The following is an 18,296-nucleotide window of genomic DNA, read 5'->3' as shown; positions in this document are numbered from 1 at the left end:
CCACCACCGGCGGTGGGGGTCGTCCCTGCTGTTGTGGTCTTGATGGTACTCTGTGCCCTCGTTCCAAAGTATAAAAGGATGACAACCCCTCTGGTGCCACCACCGATTGTAACCAGTTCTCTAGATACTGCACCATGTCCGACCCTTCCGCTTTTTTTAGCTGACCCACTATGCGGATGTTATTCCACCGATTTCTACTTTCGGCATCCTCTGCACGGCTCTCCAGCACAGCAATACGGTCCAAGGCATTTGTCACCGTGGATTTCAGTGCAGTCTGTGCTGGTTCTAATTCTTAGTTTCACTCTGTCCGCAAGTTTAGAGTGGTCTGCTATTAGGAGTCCCAGACCCGTTGCTACATGCGCTATATCTTGTTGTGCGGGAGTCTGCAATCGCTGCCAGGATTTTATCGAATTGCTGCTGCATGATAGCATCCCGAGGTGCCTCTTGCACGTCTAGTTCCGTCTAACCAGGAGGTTCGCTGTCCGATAATGGCTGCGCTCCTTCCTTCTTCCCCTTCAATTTCCCCATGTCGATGTCCGTCGGTGTTGCCCTTGTCAGCTTTTAGGGGTCTGGCCAAGTATTGTATAGCTTGCAAAGATAAAGTTCCACTGCTATCACCCACGGTTCTGGGGGCCGACCATGTAGCTGCTCCCCCTCACATTTGTTGCCGGTGTCTAGTGCAGGGGTACAGGATACACCACATCACTGTTTTAGCCGTGAGACCTGTCCCACGCAAGGGCCACCAATATCATCACCTAGTTTAGCGCTCATTCAGACGTCGCCACCTTCGCCTGTCGTGCCACCTGCAATGTCCCACCATCATACCCCTCAACACAGGCGCAAGCGATAAGGCACCAGTTCCCAGGGGTCAAAACGGAACCAGCTTGCACCTTTTGTCTAAGCCCAAACAAGCTCCAACTGCCATTTTCAGTATCCTTGGTGCTGATAATATTGGCGATTGGTCAGCCTTGGGCCTAGTGAATCCCTATCCGCTCCAGTTCTGAATAGTGCTTCTTCTTCAAGGTAGATAAGTCATTCAGTGCTGTTCCACCCCTGGGCCTGCCGTAGCTCACCGCACCTCCAGGTCTCCGGCCCACACAGTCCTGCTATTCATTCGCTGTTATCCCAGGCGCTGACACAGCACCATATGCCTCTATCCCACTCAGGGCTATTGCTAGGGGCCAGCAGACTTCTCCAGGCGCTTGTTCCCTCCCATGCCCCGGCTTGCAGACTGTTGCATCCCTGGGGCCCTGCACCCACCTCCGCAGTCCGCAGGAACATGCCTTGCCACGCCCCACTCACCAGTGCGAGGTCAGGTCTCTCTCGTGCCTCCGATCCGGCTGTGCCCGCCGTGTCGATGAGTTATTTTTCCTTTGTGGCCCCAGGAGGAGTAGTGGTCTCCGCACTCCCGACGCCGGCTGCTGCGTGTCGTCGCCGCAGGTGGTGTCTAATTTAGCCGCATCCAACCCGGGCCGTCGGCTCGCCCCGCTCACCAACTCAGCTCCGATGTTGAGGTCGTCTCGATATCCTGGTTCGCCATACAATCAGCCCCCCTGCCAGAAAGCGGCAGCGCCGTTAATGCCGGCTCCGTGTCTCCCGTCACAGCACCGCTGCCATTTTGTAGCTGCCTCTCACCGCCGTCTCGGGCCGGGATATCGGCAAAAGCCCTGCCAGTTAGCTCAGTTCTGCATCAGAGCAGCACCGGTATAGACGCACTCCAATTTGCGATCTTTTGGTGGCGTCAGGGGGACCCATGCATTACTTTATCAGGATAAATTCGGGTCTGTCGGCGGAGCTCGTCGCTCACGCGGTTTTCCCCATCGGCCTCCAAGCCACGCCCCCGTTGTTTCATAACTGAGAATACAAGACTCCTTTTCAATGCTTTATCTAAATCTTCTTGCTTTGCGCAATCCCTCGTAGCGATAGTACTAGATGCCGAAAAAGAATTCAATAGAGTTGAATGGACTTATTTGTTTCATACTCTCAAATGGTTTGGTTTTGGCCCTAAATTAACATCTTTCATTTCTCTTCTCTACTCTAATCCTCATGCTGCTGTTTATGCCAATGATTTGATCTCCCCATATTTTGATCTTTGGAGAGCTCTGCGTCAAGGTTGTCCTCTCTCCCCATTCCTTTTTAATTTGGCTTTAGAACCTTTTCTATCCATATTGCGCCAAAATCTAAATATACATGGTTTTCAAACACTAAATTCCCATATTAAATTTGCCGCGTAGGCTGATGATATTTTGCTATTCATGTCCAAACCAGAACACTCAATCCCTGCTTTTTTAGCTGAAGTGCAAGCTTACTACAATATTTCTGGTTATAAATTGAACAATGATAAATGCAAGATTCTGCGCTTAACTAAGTATACTTTTAAATCAGATTTTAGTGCTTCCAACTTCACATGGAGTCCTTACCATATTAAGTATTTAGGTTTACAGATTACTCCTTCAATTGCGGATACAGTTTCTTTATGCTTGGATAAATGTATAAAAAAGATTTCAGATCTAGCTACTAAATGGCATCCTCTTTATCTGTCCTGGTGGGGCTGTCTGGACACTATAAAAATGATGCTCACGCCTATAATTTTGAACACTATTTCTAATATCCCTGTCCCTCTCCCTCAATTTTCTTCAAGAAGATTAATTCTGTCTTTCCCACTTTCCTATGGCATAATAGGAAATCCCAAATGTCTTTACCCCGGCTAATTAAACCCAAAACAGAAGGTGGAGTTAATTTTCCCGACTTACCGGTGTATTAAAAAGCATTCCTTTTAAGTCAGGCTGTATTTTGGTTGCGTGACCTCACAGAGGATTGTCTAAAATTGAGCGACTTTTTCTGTCCCCTTACTCTTTTGAAGAATATCTCTCCTGTTCAGGTAAACCACAGGACTTATTTACTCCCATAATCAAAATGACTTCTAAACTCCTGGTATCCACCTCCCTAACTGCTTCTACAACTATAGACTCCGTCAGTAACTCAACAATTTGGCACAATAAAAATCTACTGAATCAAAAAAAAAACATTAAATTGGTAGACTTGGCATCAAAGAGGATTAATACGGATCCATCAGCTAATCTCACAATCAGATTTCATACCCTTTCCCTCACTTAGTCAATCTTTTAACCTTTCAACCTCATTTTTTCATAAACATAATCTACTTAAGACAGTTGTGATGGACACATATACCCAATTATCAAGTACACACATTATTCCCATCGTTCCTTGTCCTTTTTCACGACTTCCTGCTCTATTACAAACTATGCCCAAAGCGTCCTCCATTTATAGGTATTTACACGGCATTGACACAGTTAGGCCGAAATCCAAAATAGAAGAAGCATGGGAACGAGATTTTGAGTTATCTTGGCCAGTCTCTTTATGGGACAGTTATGGACTAAGATACGTAAATCATCCAGAGCAGCTAGTATAACGCAAACGTTGTTTTTCGTTTATAACAGACTGTTCTTAACAGTGATTGCCTTAAGTAAAAAGTTTACGACTGTACCGAACGCTTGTTGGACATGCTCCTCCCCTAACACTGATTTACCTCATATGTTATTCTCATATCCCACTGTACACATTGTTTGGAAACAAGTATGGTGTCAAATTAACCTAATTTTTGGAACTCAGTTTTCTTTCTCTCCCCCTCATGTTTTCTTAGGAAGTATCTCACCTTGTTGGGAGCTTGTTAACTTTAATGTTAAAATTATTGACTTGCTTTTAGCGGTTGCTTTTCAGCAAATCACTGCAAACTGGAAAGATTTTACGAAAATCTCTTTTAAGGCATGGTGGTATGCTGTTTGCCATAATCATAGGTAGGACACTTCTTTTGTATATCCTATACATATGGCAGTAAAATGCCTCAATTTATGGTCCCCAGTTACATTATACCTTGATGCAAGTGTCAGACGTTCTTTCCAGCCACAACCACTCCAACAAGAGGTTCCAAAACCTCCTTAATCCCCAGATGTTCCTAAAATATTTGCTACTTCAATGATGTTCAAATATTTCTCTTATTGTTTATTATTCTATTTTTGTCCTTAAGTCCGATTCATGTACGTTTATTGAAGCTAACTCTCTTGTGATGATATGCATTTAATATTGTGTACTGTGTTTTGACATTCCTATTCTTTTAATAAACATTTTTCTGAACTGTAATAATAACAAGCCCAAATAAAGAAGGACCACACATCATATAAAAAAATAAAAATAAGAACTGGTAACATTTGAACTCTTGCCACTTGTAATTTTACTGAACCCTTATCTTGAGTCTGAAGTGTGACACCATCTAGTGTACAGTAAACCATACTATTAATCTTGATGAGTAAATCCCTGCCAAGTAAAATTAACAGAATTCGAATCAGAACAATTTGAATTGGTTGTCGTTATCTATAGACACCATTTTAACTTGGACATTTCATGAAATCTGACGCGTAATTTGTTTATTGCTTATTCCTACAACTTGGACTTCTTTTACTGAGAAGGGTATGTTTGGGACCTCCATAGAATGAACCCTCAAGTGAGTAACAACACTTTTGATCAAAAATGATACACAGTGGTCATTCACCTCTACATGTACATAAGAGTCTTTATGGTCTACCTCCAAGACTGCACCAGGTATGCAATCCTCCTCACCCCTAGGCACTATCATTGCACGTGTGTTGCCTTTCGTGTGAGCTAGAGGAAATTGTTATTTATAGTCAAGGGACTCAGCTGAAAGCCTGAATTCTGAGGCATTCTATTTATCATGTTTTGCTGCTACACTGGAGCTACAGGTGTATTCAAAATGAATATTGCCTGATTCTGCACATGCTGCATAGAAGGCAGTTGGATTGCCACAGCAAAATGTGTTATGTGATTTGCATTCTACTGCATCCAAGGAATAAAATCATTTGGAATTCAATGTGGACTACAGTTGCTCTTCTATTGGCTGATTTATCCACACAAATGACAAGCAGTGTCCTTCTTAATCATGCTGACATTCACATCCATTCCAGAATTATTCACAAACTCTCTATCTCTGCCATTTGGGACTAAATTCATAGACTCCATGTTATTTCTTTGCACACCAACTCTCTGCATTCCAAAATGTGAAGAGGCCGTACAATTTGACCCACCAACCAGACCAGAAGCTAATCTTAAACTCCCCATCTGATTTCTACCACTGCTCTGAAACTGCTTCATTTGAGCAACCATCAACTTTGCCTTAATCTTTCCCTGTTTGGCATCAAAGTAATCACTGAAATATTTGGCAATCTTGAGTATCTCATCAATTCACTTAGTCTATCAATACATGCCACTCTGCTGAATATGCAAGCTAAGCCCCAGGTGCAAACCCAAAATAAAAGCAGATACGTATCCTCTAACATTTTCTCTCACTAGATCTTGGACTCCACTGTACTTTATTTGACCATAATGAACCTCTCATAGTAGGCGTGCACTTTCGGCTCTTGTGTGGTTCTCATCATTTTTCCCACTTTGCCTCTTTCTCCGGCAACTTTTGTTTCAGATTCTCTATCATTGCATTATGTTTCTCCATCACCACAGCATTCAGAACATTAATAGGCTGCACTCTCTGGGGTTCATCAGTTGGCCAACCAACAGCAGCTTTGCAATGAGCATACACATCTTTGGGATCAATAATCTTAAACAATCTATTCAAACCTGTCTAAAGCACCTTCAAAATGGTCACTAGTCTTTCAACCTCTGTGTACCATTTATCTGAATCCTCTCTCAAATTTGAAAATTCTGTCATGGATAGAGATCAGCCCTAGTCCAAGAGACATGCAACTAATTCTTCTCTGTACTTACTGTAGAGGGAATACAGGCAAATCAATTTCAAATTCTAGTTCACTCACAGCACGCTCACCTTCTGAAGCTTGTTTTTCCATTACACTTGTCCTTGTACTTTCACAAATCTCTCCTGTCTTTTATGAAGTCTCCCTAATATGAGCTTACAATGTCAACAGACCCATGTTCTTTATTTCTGAACTTTTTCCACAAGCGCTGTTTTTTGCACCGATAAATCTCAAAATCTTTTGCCAAACATTCAATCCTGTCATCTGATTTATGCACACACCTAGCTGCATCCTTTTTTAAATATCTAAATTCAAAAGCCTTTTTGTGTCAATCGCACCCTGCAAAATGTTTTCAAATACAATTTTCAGATTAGCAAAATTAATTTTTCTTCTTCTGAGGTGGAGTGGTGGCAATAGCCTCAATAGCAGGGACCGCTGCATCAATAGAGGTTGTAATTCTACTAAGGCCAGGTAAATATTGCTAAGCACTCTCAGACAGGGCACTAAGTATTGTCATTGCTTGTGTACTCTGCTTGGGTCTCCTGCACATACATCAGGTACTAGTGGTCTTTGTGTCTGTGCAACATCTATGTATGGAGGAGGTCTAGAATCTAAAAGGTCATTAAAGAAATCCGCCCCTTATCAGATTCATTTTCTTTGTCTCACTTTCACTTTTCAGCATTAGAACCATGGGATTTATTATCAATGTTCTTTATATCTGTTTTGGTGTGAGACCTGACAGCCTTATGGTGGTCTTCCCCAAAGCGTTTTGCTTGCTTGCCTCCAATTTTGCTAAATCCGTTTTTGTTGGCCTTAGGACTGTGTGCACTTCATCACTTGTAACCCCTGCGAAGAACTTGTGCTCACTCCCCTAAACACAGTTTGTTTGACATTTAACTACCTGGCAAATTGAATTTACTCATAAATCCCTACTAAAGTGCATCACATGTGCTCAGGGCCTGTAAATTAAATACAAATAGAGGACCTGCATCAGTGATTGTGCCACCCACTTAAGTAACCCTTTAAACATGCCTCAGGCCTGCCACTGCAGACCCTGGGAGTGCAGTTTACACTGCAATGTAGACCTGGAAGTTATAACCCCCTGCCAATATATATATATATGTGCCAGAGGAACTGGAGGCTCCCACAAACCACTGGGGAATTATTGTGTTTATTTGCAAAGTAAATCGCTCACCCACTGGGGAAATATGAAATGGACTACAACGCCCAGCAAGCCATTGTCACGGCCATGCCCCCGCCCAGGGGTGGGCGTTTCTTCAAATATTTAAAACTCAGCGGAAGTCGCTTGCTTTCACTCAGTGCCACCAAAGAAGGGAGATGGTGATCCCGAAACGCATTTGGCCATGAACTTTTACAGAGGCTGCAACCATGTTGAACTTTTACAGAGGCTGCAACCATGTTTTTATGTCACGAGCAAGTTGTGAATAAAACTCGTGTTTTCTAAAAGAAGCTTCCATGTGGTTCACTTCACTTTGGGAACCTGGAATTTGATTTATATATATATATATTGATGAATCTTCCCAAATTTCTCAAAGAAGATGGCCCGCTCCGCTCCGCTCCTTCCCTGAAAGTTTTGGGGGGATTTGTGAAGTGGGGGCTGAGAAAAAAGGGGGTCCCAAAACGTGTTTTCCCCATGCAATTTTCCATAGGACGATTAGACACGGCTACAGCCCGAAATGCTGAACGGAATTCCAAGAAATTTGGCAAAAAGGTAGAGTCTGTTTCGCAGATCTCCCTTTTGTTTAAATGGGGTAAAGCCCTCCAGTAGCTGTTGAGAAAATTAAGTTTGAAAAAATGTATATATCTATAAGCGCGCACCGTGCGCGCACCCATGCGTGCGCGAGCCGAATTGTGATTTGCTGTCAGCCGTGTGTCAACATTCCAATCGGTCGAAATCAAGGAGTGTTGGCCGCCATGTTTTGACCGAGGCAGAGGCTAAAAGTGGAAAGTGTGAAAAGGGGGCAGTGTAGAGACTCCCTGACCCCCTAGGCCTCCACAGGGGATCCCTGAAGGACCCCGAAGGGGAAAAAAAACAATTTTCTTGTTTTTTTTAAAATCGCGAGGTGCGCGCACATAGCGCGCACCCTAGAGCCGCCATTTTATGTAGTTTCAGAAGAGAGTGAAAAACGAAAGCGGAGAACGTGGTAAAGGAGGCAGTGAAGAGACTCCCTGACCCCCTAGGCCTTCTCAGGGGATCCCTAAAGGACCCCGAAGGGCAAAAAAAACAATAAAAAAAAATAAAAAATCGCGTGGTGCACGCACGTAGCGCGCACCCTACAGCCGCCATTTTGTGTAGTTTCAGAAGAGAGTGTAAAACGAAAGTGGAGAACGTGGTAAAGGAGGCAGTGAAGAGACTCCCTGACCCCCTAGACCTTCTCAGGGGGTCCCTGAAGGACCCCAATGGGCAAAAAAAACCTTTTAAAAAAAGAATTGCGAGGTGCGCGTACGTCAGAATAAAAAACAAAAAAAATTACATTCAAATAACTTGTTTGAGTGTTTAGATGTTGGGTGGCTCTAAAAAGAGCCGTTCTGTTCATCTGTAAAATGTACACCATCTCTCCTATAGATGCCTTGCATGTTGTAATGCAAGTTGTTGTGGTATATAGAACCCATACCATAGTCTCTGAGGAACGCAGAAACAGACTTATTCACATGTTTCCTTGCTTTCTCAATCTGGGGACAATATTGGTTAAACCAGTTCCATATTTGCCTTTGGCATATATTAGAATATACAAAGGAAGTTTGTGGAAAAAGTGACATCAATTGGCCAAAGGTGTCCTTTAAAAGCATTTCCAGACCTACCCCAGTCAAAGTGCATAGGTCATTGCCACCACAGTGCACAATTATGAGGTCAGGGTGTGGGAGATGCAAAAATGATTTTACCAATGGCATCAATTGGTGACATCTCAATCCTCTCTGGCCAATCCATATATTATCCACATTTGGTAAAGCAAGGTTGAGAAAACATCTATTTGCTGCATACCTTTCACTCTAGAAAATATAGCTATGTCCTACAATCCAGACTATAAGCATCTTGAAGGCAGATCTGGTTGTACTCAGATGGTCTCTGGAAATGAAATGGCAGTTTGAAAACTTGGAGTTTGGAAAAAAATGTTGTTGAGATTCAGTGCACTTGAAAAACAAGAAATGATTGGTGGTTTCTAATAATTTAACATTGAAAACTAGGGTGCATACTACTTTTTTTTTTAAGGAATAATACTATTGGTTTAGAAAAAGTGATTGAAAAGAACATTGCACAGGATAAGCTGGAATATTGAGAAGTCAAACACACTTGCTGCTTTGGATTGCAACATTGAGAGATGAGCTTTTCACCTTTTGAGTACAGTTAGGTGTTCTATGGAGAGTTGCCATGGTAACAGGCAACACTGTTCTTTTTCCTTCTTCAGTTTCTCTATAAATCCTTCTGTTTTCCTTACACATTTTTCCTTTTTTTTAATATGGCTTTTTTTCTCTCACTCTCCTTTTCTTACCCTCATATCTTTTTCCTCACTGTCATTATTCCTTTTCTTCACTCCTGTTTTCTAGCCACCTCTCTTCTTCTGATTTACTTTTTTTTGTTTCTTTTTTCACTCTCATTTTCTCTCTCTTTCTGTTTTCCTCATGCTTGCTCTCTTTATACATCACTACTAGCAAGGCCCCGTCTTCCACCCCTTTCACTGTAGTAATCGTTTGACTGAATTGCTAGGATTTCTGTTATGTGTGAGTCTCATGTTTGGATGTAATGCTGGGAAAAAAGTAATGCTGCACTTTGGAAACTTATTTTGAGAATGAGTTAGGTTTCTGCAGTGTAATGTAGTACCTTAATCGTTTTAGTGTGGTAAATGTGTTTTGGTAAAATGTATGGTTTTAAAGTTTTTGTCCAAAATCACACTGAGTGTCTGTGTAAATTAAAGAATTATATTTGCACCTTTTTGTATAATCTCCTCTGACTATCCTCACAGTGTACCTCTCTCTGCTTATACTGTGTTCTTTCTTCTGATATTGTGTCTCATCTTTGGATGTAATGCTGGCAAAAAAGTAATGCTGTAAATTGGAAATGTATTTTGAAAATGACTCAGGTTTCTGCACTGTATTGTAGTTCTGAAATAGATAGGCTGTGTTCTGTCTCTTAAACTTTTTTGTGTGGTAAATGTGTTTTGGTAAAATGTATGGTTTTAAACTGTTTGTCCAAAATCACACTGAGTGTCTGTGTAAAAAAAAGAAATATATTTGCACCTTTTTCTATAATCTCCCCTGTCTCACCTCACAGTCTGCCTCTCTCTGCTTATCTCATTTACTGTCTGCACCAACCCTCTTCCACTGCCTGCATCCTCTTATGTGCATCCGCAGAGGCCTATTATGATATGGCTGCTGGTGTGTGTTAGACAGCGCTTACATGTTAAATCTTTTCCTTCTCTGCCTGTAGTCTTGCACCCTCTGTGTGCATCGTTTTATCTCTGTCTTCACTATCATCCCCTCTCTGTGCTACAATTAGTCTCTGCATGTAACATTTCTCTCACTGTTTCCAGTATTTATTCTCTGTTGTACTATTTCATGCTCTGTCTGTACCATGTCTGTGTCTGCTTGCACTATCTGTGTTTCTGCTTGAACAATCTCACCCTGTCTCTGCACCACCTTTTCTCTAACTGCACCATCTCTTCCTCTGCCTGTAGCCCTGCATCATCTATCCTCTGATTGTACCAGTTCACTCTCTGCCTGAAGTATCTGATTTTCTGTTTGCACCAACCTTCTCCCACTGCCTGCACCCTTTCATGTGCATCTGCAGAGGCCTATTATGATATGGCTGCTGGTTTGTGTTAGACAGCGCTTACATGTTAAATCTGTTTTTTCTCTGCCTTTAGTTTCGCACCCTCTGTGTGTACCATTTTGTCTCTGTTTGTACTTTGTCTCCCTCTGTGTGCTAAATCACCTAAATCATGAACTGAGTCATGGTTTAGGTGATGTAGTAGTAGAAAGTCCTATGCAGTATGTGTTTCAGGCCTCTTAATTTTCAAATTGTGTTTATGTTGTGCAATTTAGATGCTGGGTGTGCTGTTGAAATGCTAAAGCAACTGTGTCTGTAGCATGTAGTAATCATTTCAGTGAATTTGATTTGAACATTCTCAGTCCCACCTTAACTCACTACACTGGTTTAAGCTCACTTCATTGTCCTAAACCCTGAAACTCCATTCCTAGAAACATTTTCAAAACTCTTGCAACACAACTGCAGTGTTTTGATAAAATGCTGGTTTAGAAATAGTGCTGTAAATTGGAAAAGATGGTGCAGAGAGAGGGTGAGATGGTTGAAGCACAGAAACAGATAGTGCAAGCAGACAAAGACATGGTACACAGAGGATAGATGGTGTAGGGCTGCAGGCAGAGGGACAGATGGTACAGTCACAGAAAAGATGGTGCAGAGAGAGTGTGAGATGGTTCAAGCAAAGATATAGATAGTGGAAGCAGACACAGACATGTAACACACAAAGGATAGATGGTGCAGGGCTGCAGGCAGAGGGACAGATGGTGCAGTCACAGAAAAGATGGTGCAGAGGGAGGGTGAGATGGTTGAAGCACAGACACAGATAGTGCAAGCAGACACATACATGGCACATACAGAGGATAGATGGTGTAGGGCTGCAGGCAGAGGGACAGATGGTGCAGTCACAGAAATGATGGTGCAGAGAGAGGGTGAGATGTTTCAAGCGGAGACACAGATAGTGCAAGCAGACACAGACATGGCACACACAGAGGATAGATGGTGGAGGGCTGTAGGCAGAGACACAGATAGTGCAAGCAGACACAGACATGGTACACACAGAGGATAGATGGTGTAGGGCTGCAGGTAGAGGGACAAATGGTGCAGTCACAGAAAAGATAGTGCAGAGAGAGGGTGAGATGTTTCAAGCGGAGACACAGATAGTGCAAGCAGACACAGACATGGCACACACAGAGGATAGATGGTGGAGGGCTGTAGGCAGAGACACAGATAGTGCAAGCAGACACAGACATGGTACACACAGAGGATAGATGGTGTAGGGCTGCAGGTAGAGGGACAAATGGTGCAGTCACAGAAAAGATAGTGCAGAGAGAGGGTGAGATGGTTCAAGCAGAGACACAGAAAGTTCAAGCAGACACAGACATGGCACACACAGAGGATAGATGGTGGAGGGCTGTAGGCAGAGACACAGATAGTGCAAGCAGACACAGACATGGTACACACAGAGGATAGATGGTGTAGGGCTGCAGGCAGAGGGACAGATAGTGCAAGCAGACACAGACATGGTACACACAGAGGATAGATGGTGTAGGGCTGCAGGCAGAGGGAGAGATGGTGCAGTCACAGAAAAGATGGTGCAGAGAGAGGGTGAGATGGTTCTAGCAGAGACACAGATAGTGCAAGCAGACACCGACATGGTAGACACAGATGATGGATGGTGGAGGGCTGTAGGCAGAGGGACAGATAGTGCACGCAGACACAGACATGGTACACACAGAGGATATATGGTGTAGGGCTGCAGGCAGAGGGACAGATGGTGCAGTCACAGAAAAGATAATGCAGAGAGAGGGTGAGATGGTTCAAGCAGAGACACAGATAGTCCAAGCAGACACAGACATGGTACAATCAGAGGATAGATGGTGGAGGGCTGTAGGCAGAGGGACAATACACTGCTTTAAGTTCACTTCATTGTCCTAAACCCTGAAACTCCATTCCTAGAAAAATATTCAAAACTCTTGCAACACAACTGCAGTGTTTTAAAGCCTGAGAGAATATTCCCAGCAAGACTACCTTTGAATGTAGTAATCATTTTACTGAATTGGAAGGGATAGTGTTATGTGTGTACGATCACAGTGTAAGTCTGTTTTCATTTAAGAGGAAGGTGGCAGAATAATTTGCGTAGTTAGTGTGTTTAAAAATATGGGAATATATGTACTTATACAATTGATAATGGTAGTTTTTTGTTATCTATTAGAGAAAATTATATAATTAAGTGTTTATATTTTTTTGCAAGGTGCAACAACATTATCATATTGGTGCAATGGAAGAGCATCTGGAGAACTTTGCTTTAAATTTTGACATGTCAGACAAACTAATAGAGGACCTAATAGATGGACCTTTTGCAGAGGAAATTAATAAAGAAAATGCAGATTTCTTTGATGAGACTTTGGACAGTGAATTACTGGAAGCGGTGGAAGATTTTGAATTTGAAGATCAAAATTTTGAATTTGAGGAAAATCAAAATGAAATATAGGACAAAGTGATGTTGGAGGTTTTATTGGAATACAAAATGTTTGATTAATACATTTAAAATGTATAATTAAAAAATATTCGAGTGAGTCTTTTTGTAGTATTGTAATAATTTCGTCACAGTCACAGAAAAGATGGTGCAGAGAGAGGTTGAGATTGTTCAAGCAGAGAAACAGATAGAGCAAGCAGACACAGACATGGTACACAAAGAGGATAGATGGTGTAGGGCTACAGGCAGAGGGACAGATTGTGCAGTCACAGAAAAGATGGTGCAGAGAGAGGGTGAGATGGTTCTGGCAGAGACACAGATAGTGCAAGCAGAAACAGCCATGGTAGACACAGAGGATAGATGGTGGAGGTCTGTAGGCAGAGGGACAGATAGTGCAAGCAGACACAGACATGGTACACACAGAGCATAGATGGTGTAGGGCTGCAGGCAGAGGGACAGATGGTGCAGTCAGAGAAAAGATGATGCAGAGAGAGGGTGAGATGGTTCAAGCAGAGACACAGATAGTCTAAGCACACACAGACATGGTACAATCAGAGGATAGATGGTGTAGGGCCGCAGGTAGAGGGACAGATGGTGCAGCCACAGAAAAGATGGTGCAGAGAGAGGGTGAGATGGTTCAAGCAGAGACATAGATAGTGCTCGCAGACACAGACATGGTACACACAGAGGATAGATGGTGGAAGGCTGTAAGCAGAGAAACAGATAGTGAAAGCAGACACAGACATGGTACACACAGAGGATAGATGGTGGAGGGCTGTTGGCAGAGGGACAGATAGTGATAGCAGACACAGACATGGTACACACAGAGGATAGATGGTGTAGGGCTGTAGGCAGAGGGAGAGATGGTGCAGTCACAGAAAAGATTGTGCAGAGAGAGGGTGAGATAGTTCAAGCAGAGACACAGATAGTGCAAGCAGACACCGTCATGGTAGACACAGAGGATAGATGGTGGAGGGCTGTAGGCAGAGGGACAGATTGTGCAGTCACAGAAAAGATGGTGCAGAGAGAGGGTGAGATGGTTCTAGCAGAGACACAGATAGTGCAAGCAGACACCGTCATGGTAGACACAGAGGATAGATGGTGGAGGGCTGTAGGCAGAGGGACAGATAGTGCAAGCAGACACAGACATGGTACACACAGAGGATATATGGTGTAGGGCTGCAGGCAGAGGGACAGATGGTGCAGTCACAGAAAAGATAATGCAGAGAGAGGGTGAGATGGTTCAAGCAGAGACACAGATAGTCCAAGCAGACACAGACATGGTACAATCAGAGGATAGATGGTGTAGGGCTGCAGGCAGAGGGTCAAATGGTGCAGTCACAGAAAAGATGGTGCAGAGAGAGGGTGAGATGGTTCAAGCAGAGACACATACAGTGCAAGCAGACACAGATATGGTACACACAGAGGATAGATAGTGGAGGGCTGTAGGCAGAGGGACAGATGGTCCAAGCAGACACAGACATGGTACACTCAGAGGATAGATGGTGGAAGGCTGTTAGCAGAGACACAGATAGTGCAAGCAGACACGGACATGGTACACACAGAAGATATATGCTGTAGGGCTGCAGGCAGAGGGACATATGGTGCAGTCACTGAAAAGATGGTGCAGAGAAAGGGTTAGATGGTTCAAGCAGAGACACATACAGTGCAAGCAGACACAGATATGGTACACACAGAGGATAGATAGTGGAGGGCTGTAGGCAGAGGGACAGATGGTCCAAGCAGACACAGACATGGTACATACAGAGGATAGATGGTGGAGGGCTGCAGGCAGAGGGACAGATTGTGCAGTCACATAAAAGATGGTGGAGAGAGAGGGTGAGATGGTTCAAGCGGAGACACAGATAGTGCAAGCAGACACAGACATGGTACACACAGAGGATAGATGGTGGAGGGCTGTAGGCAGAAGGACAATACACTGCTTTAAGTTCACTTCATTGTCCTAAACCCTGAAACTCCATTCCTAGAAAAATATTCAAAACTCTTGCAACACAACTGCAGTGTTTTAAAGCCTGAGAGAATATTCCCAGCCAGACTCCCTTTGAATGTAGTAATCATTTTACTGAATTGGAAGGGATAGTGTTATGTGTGTACGATCACAGTGTAAGTCTGTTTTCATTTAAGAGGAAGGTGGCAGAATAATTTGCGTAGTTAGTGTGTTTAAAAATATGGGAATATATGTACTTATAAAATTGATAAAGGTAGTTTTTTGTTATCTATTAGAGAAAATGATATAATTAAGTGTTTATATTTTTTTGCAAGGTGCAACAACATTATCATATTGGTGCAATGGAAGAGCATCAGGAGAACTTTGCTTTAAATTTTGACATGTCAGATGAACTAATAGAGGACCTAATAGATGGACCTTTTGCAGAGGAAATAAATAAAGAAAATGCAGATTTCTTGGATGAGACTTTGGACAGTGAATTACTGGAAGCGGTGGAATATTTTGAATTTGAAGATCAACATTTTTAATTTGAGGAAAATTAAAATGAAATACAGGACAAAGTGATGTTGGAGGTTTTATTGGAATACAAAATGTTTGATGAATACATTTAAAATGTATAATTAAAAAATATTCGAGTGAGTCTTTTTGTAGTATTGTAATAATTTCGTCACAGTCACAGAAAAGATGGTGCAGAGAGAGGGTGAGATGGTTCAAGCAGAGACACAGATAGAGCAAGCAGACACAGACATGGTACACAAAGAGGATAGATGGTGTAGGGCTACAGGCAGAGACAGATTGTGCAGTCACAGAAAAGATGGTGCAGAGAGAGGGTGAGATGGTTCTGGCAGAGACACAGATAGTGCAAGCAGACACAGCCATGGTAGACACAGTGGATAGATGGAGGAGGGCTGTAGGCAGAGGTACAGATAGTGCAAGCAGACACAGACATGGTACACACAGAGCATAGATGGTGTAGGGCTGCAGGCAGAGGGGCAGATGGTGCAGTCAGAGAAAAGATGATGCAGACAGCGGGTGAGATGGTTCAAGCAGAGACACAGATAGTCTAACGAGACACAGACATGGTACAATCAGAGGATAGATGGCGTAGGGCCGCAGGCAGAGGGACAGATGGTGCAGTCACAGATAAGATGGTGCAGAGAGAGGGTGAGATGGTTCAAGCAGAGACATAGATAGTGCTCGCAGACACAGACATTTTACACACAGAGGATAGATGGTGGAAGGCTGTAAGCAGAGAAACAGATAGTGAAAGCAGACACAGACATGGTAAACACAGAGGATAGATGGTGTAGGGCTGCAGGCAGAGGGACAGATGGTGCAGTCACAGAAAAGATGGTGCAGAGAGAGGGTGAGATGCTTCAAGCGGAGACACATATAGTGCAAGCAGACACAGACATGGTACACACAGAGGATAGATGGTGCAGGGCTGTAGGCAGAGGGACAATACACTGCTTTAAGTTGAGTTCATTGTCCTAAACCCTGAAACTCCATTCCTAGAAAAATATTCTAAACTTTTGCAACACAACTGCAGTGTTTTAAAGCCTGAGAGAATATTCCCAGCAAGACTCCCTTTGATTGTATTAATCATTTTACTGAATTGGAAGGGATAGTGTTATGTGTGTAAGATCACAGCGTGAGTCTGTTTTCATTTAAGAGGAAGGTGGCAGAATAATTTGCGTAGTTAGTGTGTTTAAAAATATGGGAATATATGTACCTATAAAATTGATAAAGGTAGTTTTTTGTTATCTATTAGAGAAAATTATATAATTAGGTGTTTAAATTTTTTGCAAGGTGCAACAACATTATCATATTGGTGCAATGGAAGAGCATCAGGAGAACTTTGCTTTCAATTTTGACATGTCAGACGAACTAATAGAGGACCTAATAGATGGACCTTTTGCAGAGGAAATTAATAAAGAAAATGCAGATTTCTTTGATGAGACTTTGGACAGTGAATTACTGGAAGCGGTGGAAGATTTTGAATTTGAAGATCAAAATTTTGAATTTGAGGAAAATCAAAATGAAATACAGGACAAAGTGATGTTGGAGGTTTTATTGGAATACAAAATGTTTGATGAATAAATTTAAAAAGTATAATTAAAAATTATTCGAGTGAGTCTTTTTGTAGTATTGTAATAATTTCGTCACAGTCACAGAAAAGATGGTGCAGAGAGAGGTTGAGATTGTTCAAGCAGAGAAACAGATAGAGCAAGCAGACACAGACATGGTACACAAAGAGGATAGATGGTGTAGGGCTACAGGCAGAGGGACAGATTGTGCAGTCACAGAAAAGATGGTGCAGAGAGAGGGTGAGATGGTTCTGGCAGAGACACAGATAGTGCAAGCAGAAACAGCCATGGTAGACACAGAGGATAGATGGTGGAGGTCTGTAGGCAGAGGGACAGATAGTGCAAGCAGACACAGACATGGTACACACAGAGCATAGATGGTGTAGGGCTGCAGGCAGAGGGACAGATGGTGCAGTCAGAGAAAAGATGATGCAGAGAGAGGGTGAGATGGTTCAAGCAGAGACACAGATAGTCTAAGCACACACAGACATGGTACAATCAGAGGATAGATGGTGTAGGGCCGCAGGTAGAGGGACAGATGGTGCAGCCACAGAAAAGATGGTGCAGAGAGAGGGTGAGATGGTTCAAGCAGAGACATAGATAGTGCTCGCAGACACAGACATGGTACACACAGAGGATAGATGGTGGAGGTCTGTAGGCAGAGGGACAGATAGTGCAAGCAGACACAGACATGGTACACACAGAGCATAGATGGTGTAGGGCTGCAGGCAGAGGGACAGATGGTGCAGTCACAGAAAAGATAATGCAGAGAGAGGGTGAGATGGTTCAAGCAGAGACACAGATAGTCCAAGCAGACACAGACATGGTACAATCAGAGGATAGATGGTGTAGGGCTGCAGGCAGAGGGTCAAATGGTGCAGTCACAGAAAAGATGGTGCAGAGAGAGGGTGAGATGGTTCAAGCAGAGACACATACAGTGCAAGCAGACACAGATATGGTACACACAGAGGATAGATAGTGGAGGGCTGTAGGCAGAGGGACAGATGGTCCAAGCAGACACAGACATGGTACACTCAGAGGATAGATGGTGGAAGGCTGTTAGCAGAGACACAGATAGTGCAAGCAGACACGGACATGGTACACACAGAAGATATATGCTGTAGGGCTGCAGGCAGAGGGACATATGGTGCAGTCACTGAAAAGATGGTGCAGAGAAAGGGTT

This window comes from Lissotriton helveticus, chromosome 8, assembly GCF_964261635.1.
Source record: "Lissotriton helveticus chromosome 8, aLisHel1.1, whole genome shotgun sequence".
Taxonomy (NCBI): domain Eukaryota; kingdom Metazoa; phylum Chordata; class Amphibia; order Caudata; family Salamandridae; genus Lissotriton; species Lissotriton helveticus.
The sequence above is the reverse complement of the archived record's forward strand: the minus strand, read 5'-3'. Positions refer to the sequence as shown.